General features: G+C 43.7%; 1 long non-coding RNA gene across 1 annotated transcript; it reads left to right on the top strand.

The window, feature by feature from the left end:
- The first annotated feature begins 2,364 nt into the window (after window positions 1-2,364).
- On the top strand, window positions 2,365-3,998 carry LOC124658433. The gene is made up of 3 exons (XR_006989192.1): window positions 2,365-2,464; window positions 3,413-3,527; window positions 3,936-3,998. It is a non-coding gene; the product is annotated as an uncharacterized LOC124658433 (long non-coding RNA).
- The last annotated feature ends 6,545 nt before the right edge of the window (window positions 3,999-10,543 follow it).

Raw genomic sequence — 10,543 nt, 5'->3', positions numbered from 1 at the left:
TGTTGTCATGCTAGTGTTGTTTTATTCATATATTGATAGTATTGTGGTGTTTGATTCATATACTACATTTAGAGTAAAAAAATAATATTTTGGGTGGAATACCCAGACGACATTTCCTGGCGCCGCCACTGCGTGCATGATCGCTGTCGCTGGCATCGCGGGCTGATGCGAAATCAGATGGCGCCTCAGTCAGGCCATGGGATGGAAGTTGCAGCTGGACGGCCGGCTGCTCATCCGCCACAAACCTCGCGTCCTTTTTCTCTTCCATCTGGCCATGTTGGGATAAATTTGCGAAATCACTTTCTGGACAAATTTTTTGTCCGGTTTGTGCAAGTTTTTTTTATCGACAACTACATCGCTGTAATACCACATGTATTTATATAATATATAATGACAAACGATACATGCGAGATATGTAATTATAAAATAATAATGTATGAAAGAAATAACTAAATTTTCAAACTCATTCTTCTTCCACGACACAATCATGTGCTTATCTATAGATAGCAGCAAATCATAGACTTATGAATACCAATGAAGGCAGTGGCGGACGCAGGATAAAATTGGAGGGGGGGCACACCTAAAAAAAAAAAATTTGCGTCGCCCCAATTGTGAATTTTTTTGAGTGAATTTTGTACACCCACACATGGGTGTGGGCATTTCCGTCACCATTCAAATTTATGCAAAGTTTGCAAAAATAAATAGTCCTAGATAAAAAAAAAATTCTAGCGAAGGTCGAAGGCATTGTCGGTGACCACCTCGAAAATACACTTTCAACATTCGTCATTTGCATCTCCAGTGACTTTTACAGTAGCCCGAGATCCCCTTTCAGCAGCGCGCGGCCGGCAGCGGCAGGGCGCTCCTCTGAATTGCAGCAACGCGACGGAAGGGAGCTCGGGATCGGAGGTAAGCGGCCGAGGGAGAGGTCCGCCGTGTAGCCGGGACCGACGACGCGCGGGATGGAGGCGGCTGCCGTCGCGGCGGATGATCCGGCGCCCCGCGGGATGGTGACCTACGGTCGTCGCGGGGAAGGAGGCGGCGGAGCGCTCCTTTGAGGCCGACCGTCGCGAGGAAAGGAGGCGGTGGCGTGCTCCGTAGAGGATGGTCGGCGCGGGGACGGACTCTGCTGTGTGCTCTGTTGTCGGCGGCAAGAAAGTTTGGAAGGATGAGGACGAAGGAAAATTAGATTAGATGGGAGGAGAGGTGGTGGGACCGGAACAAGCGTCACGCGCTCACGTCGGAGGCTGCCAGAGACAAGAACCTCCGGAGGAAATACAGCTTTTTCCATACCAAAACCATCTTGAACGAAGACGTACTCTGTTTTCTTTCAGATCTCGTGCGTAACAATGAATAAACAAGGCCGATGCACAATACTCCCTCCGTGCAGAAATGTAAGACGTCGGAGATTTCATGGTCAAAACTTTTAACGCTACGAAATGTTTGTAGTTTCCCTTTTTGCCCCTCCACCGAGTCGTGCACGGCAGTCACTCCACCCACACGCTCCACTCTCGACGCTCTCTCCCCTCGCTTCCCCAGCCATGGCGAAGTCTGGCTACCCACGCCGGCGCCTGCCCCAAACCAGACTCACGTCGGCGCCTGGCTCCCCTCACGCGCCCTACGACGCCGTTTGCTCCCCTCCCCCATGCCGCCTCGCTTAAACTTGGGTTTCCCCTTGGCGGATTCCGTCGGGTAAAGGTCAAAATTTTCCGTCGGTGTCTGTGAGCGGCGTTGCTCAATTCGTCGATGGTGCGGTTGGATCCTTCGATAGGAGTCTAGATCCACCTACGGCAGAGGATAAGGAGGCTAAAGGCGAAGGTGAAGGACGCCGGTGAAGGCGAAGGAGAAGGAGGCTTCGACCAGATCCGTCGCAGGTGGGCTGCTACCCCAAGGAGGTGGTCATGGTGGCCGTGGATGAGTGAATGAGAAAGCAGTCCGATTGTAATCCTTCTCCCATGTTAGAGCCTTCCCTTCTTTCCCTCCGTCTCCAATCCTCATTTTTTTTCCAGTGCTGCCACGAACTGTGATGTTTAATTGTTCATGTCCTGATCTTAGAACTTGAATATGGCATCAATCTCTTTTATACGGTGATGTTTATTGTGCATAGCTCAATTCAGATGTTCGGTCGAAAATGTAGATAAAATACCATAATGCATTCCCTATGCATGGATTTCTTAATTGTGTCAATTGAATCTTTAATTATGTGGTTTCTTTCATTCAAGTTTGTTTCTTTCCTTGTTATTTACTCTTAGATGGTGTCAATTTTCTGTCAGTACCTAGCACTTGAACAGTGAGTTTGGACTAATAGTATTCTACTCCCACGGTTTATGTTACAGTCAATCTCTATGCAATGTTCTTAGAATTCCGAAATCTCAATGCAGATAAGTTTAAGAAGGATGAAGATGTCTGAGGAGAACCTGGCCTCCAGGGCCAGCTCATGCTGAAACGGGAATTTGAGAGTTTGAAGGTAGGCAAACCATCTCAGTCTTCTGTAAAAATAATTCATCTCAGAAGATACTTCTATGAATTTGGCCCATGACAGTAAATTTGAGTTAGTAACATTTATCTGAATTTGTCCAAACTACCGGGATGCTCTGAATTTGTCCAAACAACCGAGATGAGTTAGTAATATCAACAAGTCTTGCTCTGAATTTGTTCACTTATTTGCCTTGTTTGCACGCTATTCTATGTCTTGAACTGAATCAAAGAATGACATTCTTTAGTTTTTGTTGATCTGTGTGAAAGCACGATCATAAACAAGTTGCGCATGATAACCTTGGAGATAGTTCTATGGAACAACTATATTTTCTTTCTCTTTTACCTGTCCTGGAAAATAGTCTGAAGCATAGTAGCAATTCATTTTATGCAACAGGGTTACCTCATGTCATATATCGAATGCACACCAAATATCTAATGATTGTGTCATATGCCAAACTTGGGAACTTTCATTTGTAGCGTTTGTGAGGGGAGAAGATTGTCTTATCGACACTAGCTCAACCGCAAAGGTGTTCAGTTGTTTGGTCCGACTTTGTTTGTGCTGCATAGCTTGGAACTTGGAAGTATAAACAGTTATCCCTGCACCCAATTCCTTGTATATAGTTAATCTGTTTCTTTTTCTTTGTTTGATGGACATTCCTCACTAGTCAGGCTTTCTTTTCTGCAAAAGAACACCCCACTCCTGAGAATATTTGTAACATTAACTGCTAACTCAACTGAATTTTAACCTGACATTTCTCACTATCAATGTTGTTAATTGCTTGTCCTACTGCAAAAGAACACCCCACTCATGATCTTAATCGCTTGTCCTACTCAAGATTATTTTGGGGAAGGGAAAATGGTTGCTTTCAATACAGACATTTGTGCTATGATTATTGTTACAGTAAAATACTCATGGAGTATCATCATGTCCTTGCAGCTATCATGGAGTACCATGGAACCAACATTAGTTTGCTGGTGTTTGTCAAAGGGCAGTTCACTGATGGTGAGTGGGCTGAGGAATAACATATGTCGAAAATGAGGATGACAATTAGGTAATTGTGCCTCGCTTATATCAGTTAATCTGTTGATTCCTCCAGCACTAGTATTGTTTGCACAAAAATACTCCAGCACTTATTTTGCTATAAGAACAAATGACACTAATTTTGCTAGAGTTGGAGCAAGTTTCAGTGCAATTCTAAATTAATCAACCTTAACAAAATTATTTTTTCTTAGGCTGAAGCAACACATAACATTGGTTTCAGGATATTAGTGCATTAGTTCTTGTTGTAGTGTTTCCAGTAGTGTAATGGAACTGATATCCTGTAACACATAACACTTCAGTATCCATTTTTCGACTGTATTTACTGTTTACAATCATAAAATTGCAAATACAATAGATAAATGGATACTGAAGTTGACAGTAATGTGATTTTGACGTGATATGTTGCCTTCCTCTTCAGGTGGAGAGAAGTTGAGGTCTGGAAGAACCATGGTGATATGTTGCGCTGTCGAGCGAGGAAGAAATTATATGTTGGGCACATGTCGGCGCTCTGTTAGGTGGGTGCTGGGCGCGCGTGGACCTGGAGCTGCTGGTGAGTTGGGTGGCGCAACCAGATGGTCCGTGGAGGAGGAAGCGCATGAGGAGGCAGTGCGCGCTCCGATCCCTGGTGACTCCTGGCCCTGGCGTCTCCTGGCGAAGCCTTGGACGAGGGGCGATGAGCTTCTACCTAAGGGGACGGCGGTCGGCTTCCTGGATTGATCGGACCTGGGACTCACTGGGCGGAGGAAAAGCATCTGCAGGCCAGAGGTGAGTCGCTGGGCGGAGGTGGAGCACCTGCTGGTCGCTAGGGTGGAAGAGAAACGGCTCCCATGCGAGGGATCGTCGGCCCTGGCATCTCCTGGCGAAGCCTTGGACGAGGTGCGATGAGCTTCTGCCTATGGGGACGGCGGCGGCTGCCGGGATCGATCAGACATGGGACTCGCTGGGCGGAGGAGAAGTCCGGAGGTGCAGTCGCTGCCGGAGGTGGAGTACCTGATGGTCGCTAGGGTGGAGGAGAAGCGGCTCCCAGACGAGGGATCTCCCAGACGAGGGAGGAGGACCTGGGCGAGACAGAGATCGCCATGGTCGCGATCTGATTGTAATTTCGAATCAAGGGTAGAAACGTCCTTTTACCGCTTTTCACCTGGTCGGAAATTCCGCCCGGACGTCTTATATTTCTGCACGGAGGGAGTACTTGACATCACGAGAAGAATAGCTCAGCGGCAAGCTTCGCTCTCCCACGACTGACGCCCGGGTTCGAATTCTGGCGGTGCTGTTTTTCACATTCCTTTTCAGCGCATGCGCCCAGCAATCGGGCCGGTCTTCAACTGCATGCTTAATTGGGCCGATCAGATTAGGGGTAGTCAAGTGTTTTCCAAATTTCTGGGTGGGCCACGGCCCCCCCGGCCCACCCGCTGCGTCCGCCCATGAATGAAGGTATCTCCTAATGTAATTTGATCCGCATCCATTCAAATAGTCAACCACTTATTATAGACGATAGCATCTTCATTGAGGCGAAGGCCAAACAAAAGACAGCTACAAAAGCACTAATCTAATCTCTTGAAAACGCTACTTTTATGAAGAAAAAAACTCCACTCATAGATCAGGTTTTCCACCTCTCGAGACACGGGCGAGGCCAATTGCAAAAGGGGAAACTGACCTATGGTAGAGGTGATGGTGGAGGTGGCGGTTGGGAGCAGAGAGATAAGCCGCGTGCCCAATTAATACCTACACTTTGTGGACGGTGGTACCGTTTCAGCGAAACTCCAAGGAGGCAACTTGGTTTCCAGGCCGCCTCCCGTCGACGCCGTCGACCTGCCCCAATTTTGTGACCTTCGGGCCATGGAGGCGGCGTGCATCTTGGCCCCCATCGGCGGGAGAACTCCTTTTTTCAGTTTTAGGGCTAAGGTTTGGTGTGGCAGCGCTTAGGTGGTGGCGGCAACGTCTTCTCGAATATCCTGGCTTCAGCCCCATCTCTATGGCAACGTCGAGAAACTTGTGGGAGTGGTGTGGTCCTCCAGGACTTCCTCTGGCTGGGGATCTTCGGATCTTCATGGAGTTTCATCGGCGGTTATTTCTTCTTGTTAGTCTCCGGGGCGGATATGGTTTTCTTGATCCATTCGGCGACCTCCTGTCTGCAAACAACAATATTAGGTCGACTCAAGGAGGAGCGGCTGTGGCGGCGCGCCGTCGACACGGTTTAGAGGCTGAAGACGAAGACCATCACAAGAATTTCATTGTAATTTTTGTTTTTTTTGTGTGTTTTGTATTGTTCGATGTTTCTCTTAATGCCCATGTTCTATTCGCAAAAAGGAAATACCACTTTTTTAGATTTCGATAGAGCCCATTTTAAAAAAATTGCACATGGCCCGCTGGCCCGGCCCTGCTTCTGAGTTGGCTCATTAAAACACGCTGCCAGTTCAGCAACCTCATACTGCGCCGGGAGCGTCTATTGACGGGTACCACTAGAAAAAGGCTGACCTTCTCAAAGGTCCGGTCCGTCCGCGAGCGTACGACACGTGGCCATCTGCTCGCGCGCAGCGTCCCGCACGACGTACTTCCTCGCTTCTCCCGGGCGTTGTTCGCATGCGTAGCAGCCGCAACCAACCCATCCCTGTACGTACTTCTCTGTGAGGCGTGCTTCCTCATGCGCGGGCGAATCGCTCCTTTTGCTAGCTGAATCACACAAGTACTTAGTGCATGCATCAGTAAATACGTATGTAGCACGTGCACGCGTCACTTAGCTAGCTTTTCCATAAACACTCCTTGATAAGATGACACGAGTACAGTTACATACAACACACGAGTACAGTTACATCTACCACACGAGTACAGTCGTGCACACGAACGAGTACAGGTACGATCGCGCACACGAGACAGATATAGTCGCACACACGAAGTAAGTACAGTCGCATACACGAGTGAATACAGGTACAGTCACGCATACGAGACAGGTACAGTCACACACACTGGTAAGTACAGTCGCATGCACGATCGAATACAGGTATAGTCACCCACATAAGACAGGTACAGTTGCACACGAGTACAGGTACAGTCACGCACACATACAAGTACAGTTACGCACACGAGTAAGTACAGTCGCCTACACGAGCGAGTACAGGTACAGTCATCCACATAAGACAGGTATAGTCGCGCACACGAACGAGTACAGATACAGTTGGTCACACGAGTAAAGGGAAAAATGCACCAAATACATTCAAAACAGAAGTACTTATCAGTTCATGCACAAGTACAGTTAGATACACAACACGAGTACAACCATAGTAGTATAGGAAGTACGAAAAAAATATCTCGAAACCTATCAACATGGGATCTAGTTTTGAAGATCTCGACGCGAGGATCTCAAAAGTGAAAACGGTTCGCAATTTGGACTTACGGTTCTCAAGATATTTCATTTTAAAAAAAGGAATCTAAAAGAAAAAGGAAAACTGACACAACCCAGTCTTCTCTCTCCTCCCCCATCCCCACCTTGCTTTCCCTTGCGACAGTGGCGAGCAGGAAGACCACTTCCCAGGGATTTTCTGGCACCACAGTGCGCCACTTGTCGTGTGTGGAGCGAGTTGCCTTCCCTTCGCGAAGGTTGGCCTTTTTTTAACGATTTCGCCTATTGACCGCTTGAAGCGGAGCGGATGAGTGGCTCCGCATACCTTTTTTTCAAGCGATCGGGTTTGATGGGCTCGGCCCATTTCAGCGTTGCTAATGTGTAGTACCTGTTCGCTAATGTGTCGCACGGTGTGTTTACAACTGTGAAACGGTGTCTCCCGATTTTGCTCCCCCACACGATACAACGTGACCATGTTGTCTTGCCTTAAATTTTCTCATTTCGTTATCTGTATTCGAACACGCGAAGTAGGAATATTTTGTGCAGTATAAAATGGTACACACATGCTTCACCATATATAACAGTATAAAATAGGCTCCCCCGCATGATTTTTCAAAGTGCAAATGAAACTACTGTTAAACATTCCGCAACTTCAGAGTACAACTTCACAGAGATTACAAAAGCCTGTAACAAACACTTTGAAAAAAAACATACTCCACCCATATTAATTGACTTCAATATGAATGTATCTAGAACTAAAATGTATCTAGATACGCCATATTAGAGTCAATTAATATGAACCGGAGGACAAAGTGCTTCCTTGGACATAAGAAATTTTTAGATGATGTAGTCTTCTGGCAAGCATCAGCGCTCCATTTTCCGAATATGATTATGTGGATAAGCAAAAATTGAAAGTTAATGTAAAGCATGCATTTATACAACAAAGTAAGAGTTTCAACTTCATCAGGCATTACAAGTAATAGAGTGCATAACTAGGAGCTTACCTTTTTCGCCTTGAACTGATTGCACCTTCTTCAATCGATTTTCGCCTTGAAACATAAATCGAAACATCATTTTTGAACCTTAAACATATATCTTCGGTTTCCCTCCATGAATAATTTTCGCCTTGAACGATTCCACCTTGAACAGATTTGCCGCCTTCAATGGATTCCACCTTTAACGGATTATCGCTTTGAGAATGTATTAAAAGTTGAACAGTTTAAACATTTATGTTAGTTGACAGAATTTCTGCCTTGAACGTACTTGAACAAACTTCCACCTTGAATGGATTTCGGCCTTGACCGGTTTTCCACCCATAAGCACTTATGAACGGTTTCCCTCCATAAACGGTTTCCACCTTGAACGGATTCCATGTTCAATGGATTTCCATCTTGAACGGATTCCACCTTTAACGATTTTTGCCTTGAACATCTATAAAAGATTTGAATGGTTTAAACAATTATGTTACTTGACCGGGAAATCCACCTTGAACGTATTTTCGTCTTGAACGTACTTGAACCGAATTCCACCTTGAATAGATTTCCACCTTGATCATTTTTAAAAAGAATTAAATCAATGGTTGAATATTTCTAAAGTTTGGAAATTTTTTTGAACCTTAAACATACATGAATGGTTTCCCTCCACGAACGATTTTTGCCTTGAACATTTATGAAAAAGAACAAAAATTCCATGGTTGAAATTTTTTAATATTGAAAACAATTGTTTTAAACCTTATACATTTATGAATGGTTTCTGTCCATGAACGATTTTCCGCCTTGAACGTTTAATAGGTACTTGAACCGAATCCCACCTTGAACGGATTTATGCCTTGAATATTTATGGAAAAGAACATATTCCATGGTTAAACATTTCTGAATGTTCAAAAAAATGTTTTGAACCTCAAACATTTATGAATAGTTTTACACCATGAACGGATTTTTTGCCTTGAAAATTTATATAAAGAGGTGAATGGTTTAAACATTTATGTTACTTGAAAGGGAATTCCACCTTGAACGGATTTCTCCCTTTAGCGTACTTGAACATAGTTCCATCTTGAACGGATTTCCGCCTTGAACTGATTCCACCTTCAACAAATTTTCTCCTTCAACATAAATCAGAACATCATTTTTGAACTTTAAATTTATATGAACGGTTTCCCTCCATGAACGATTTTTGCCTTGAACGGATTCCACCTTGAACGGATCCCACCTTGAAAGGATTTGCGGCCTTGAACGGATTCCACCTTTAACGGATTTTCTCCTTGAGAGTTTATTAAAAGATGAATGGTTTAAACATTTATGTTACTTGAACGGATTTCTACCTTGAACATACTTGAACGGAATTCCACCTTGAATGGATTTGTGCCTTGAACGGTTTTTCACCCCTAAGAATTTATGAACGGTTTCCCTCAATGAACGGTTTTCACATGAACGGATTCCCGCCTTCAATGGATTCCACCTTTAACAATTTTCGCCTTGAACATTTATAAAAGAGTTGAACGGTTCAAACAATTATGTTACTTGACCGGGAAATCAACCTTGAACGGATTTCTGCCTTGAACGTACTTGAACCGAATTCCCTCTTGAACAGATTTCCACCTTGAACATTTATAAAAAAGAATAAAATCCATGGTTGAACATTTTCTGAATTTTGAAAAAATGTTTTGAACCTTATATATACATGAACCATTTCCCTCCATGAACGATTTTCTCCTTAAACATTTAACAGGTACTTGAACAGAATTCCACCTTGAACCAAATTTTGAAAAAAAATGTTTTCAACCTTAAACATTCATGAACGGTTTTCCACCATTGAACGGATTTTTCGCCTTGAAATTTTGTAAAAAGAGGTGAACGATTTAAACATTTGTTTTACTTGAACGGTAATTCCACCTTCAACGGATTTCCGCCTTGAACATTTATGATAAAAGAACAATTTCCATCCTTGAACATTTCTGTATTTTGAAAAATGCATTTTTTCCATCCTCAAAAACATTTTTTTGAATTTTGAATAGTTTCCCTCCATGAACGAATTCCACCTTCAGCGGATTCCACTTTGAACGGATTTCCGTCTTTAGGGTACTTGAACAGAGTTCCATCTTGACCGGATTTCTGCCTTCAACTAATTTCACCTTCAACGGATTTTTGCCTTAAAAATTATAAAAGAGCTGAATGGTCTAAACATTTATGTTACTTGAACGGGAAAATCTACCTGAACGGATTTCCGCCTTAAATATACTTGAACCGAGTTTCACTTTGAACAGATTTCCGGCTTGGACATTTATGGAAAAGAACAATTTCCATGGTTGAACATTTCTAAATTTTGAAAAAATGTTTTCAACAGTAAACATTTATGAAAATATTTTCCACTTTTAACAATTATTTGGACATAACATTTGTTGAGATAAACATTTGTTTACTCGAAAGCAAAATTAGAAAAGTAAGAACATTTATGAAATTTGAATGCTTTCCCTCATTGAACATTTATCCGTGGGATTCGCTATCGCAGGTACAAGGGTTCGCCGTTCATCATTTTGTAAGAATCAACCCCAAAAATTTGAATTACTACATATGCTATTTTTTGGCATTCCAACTATCCATCATTCATACAATCAGTGCTGGGCTGTAGTGCGCATCGGTACTTCAGAGAAATTACAAAATATCTATTAGAATTTAGAAACAGTGTTT

This window comes from Lolium rigidum, chromosome 5, assembly GCF_022539505.1.
Source record: "Lolium rigidum isolate FL_2022 chromosome 5, APGP_CSIRO_Lrig_0.1, whole genome shotgun sequence".
Lineage (NCBI taxonomy): Eukaryota > Viridiplantae > Streptophyta > Magnoliopsida > Poales > Poaceae > Lolium > Lolium rigidum.
This window is presented reverse-complemented; position numbering and strand designations above follow the sequence as displayed.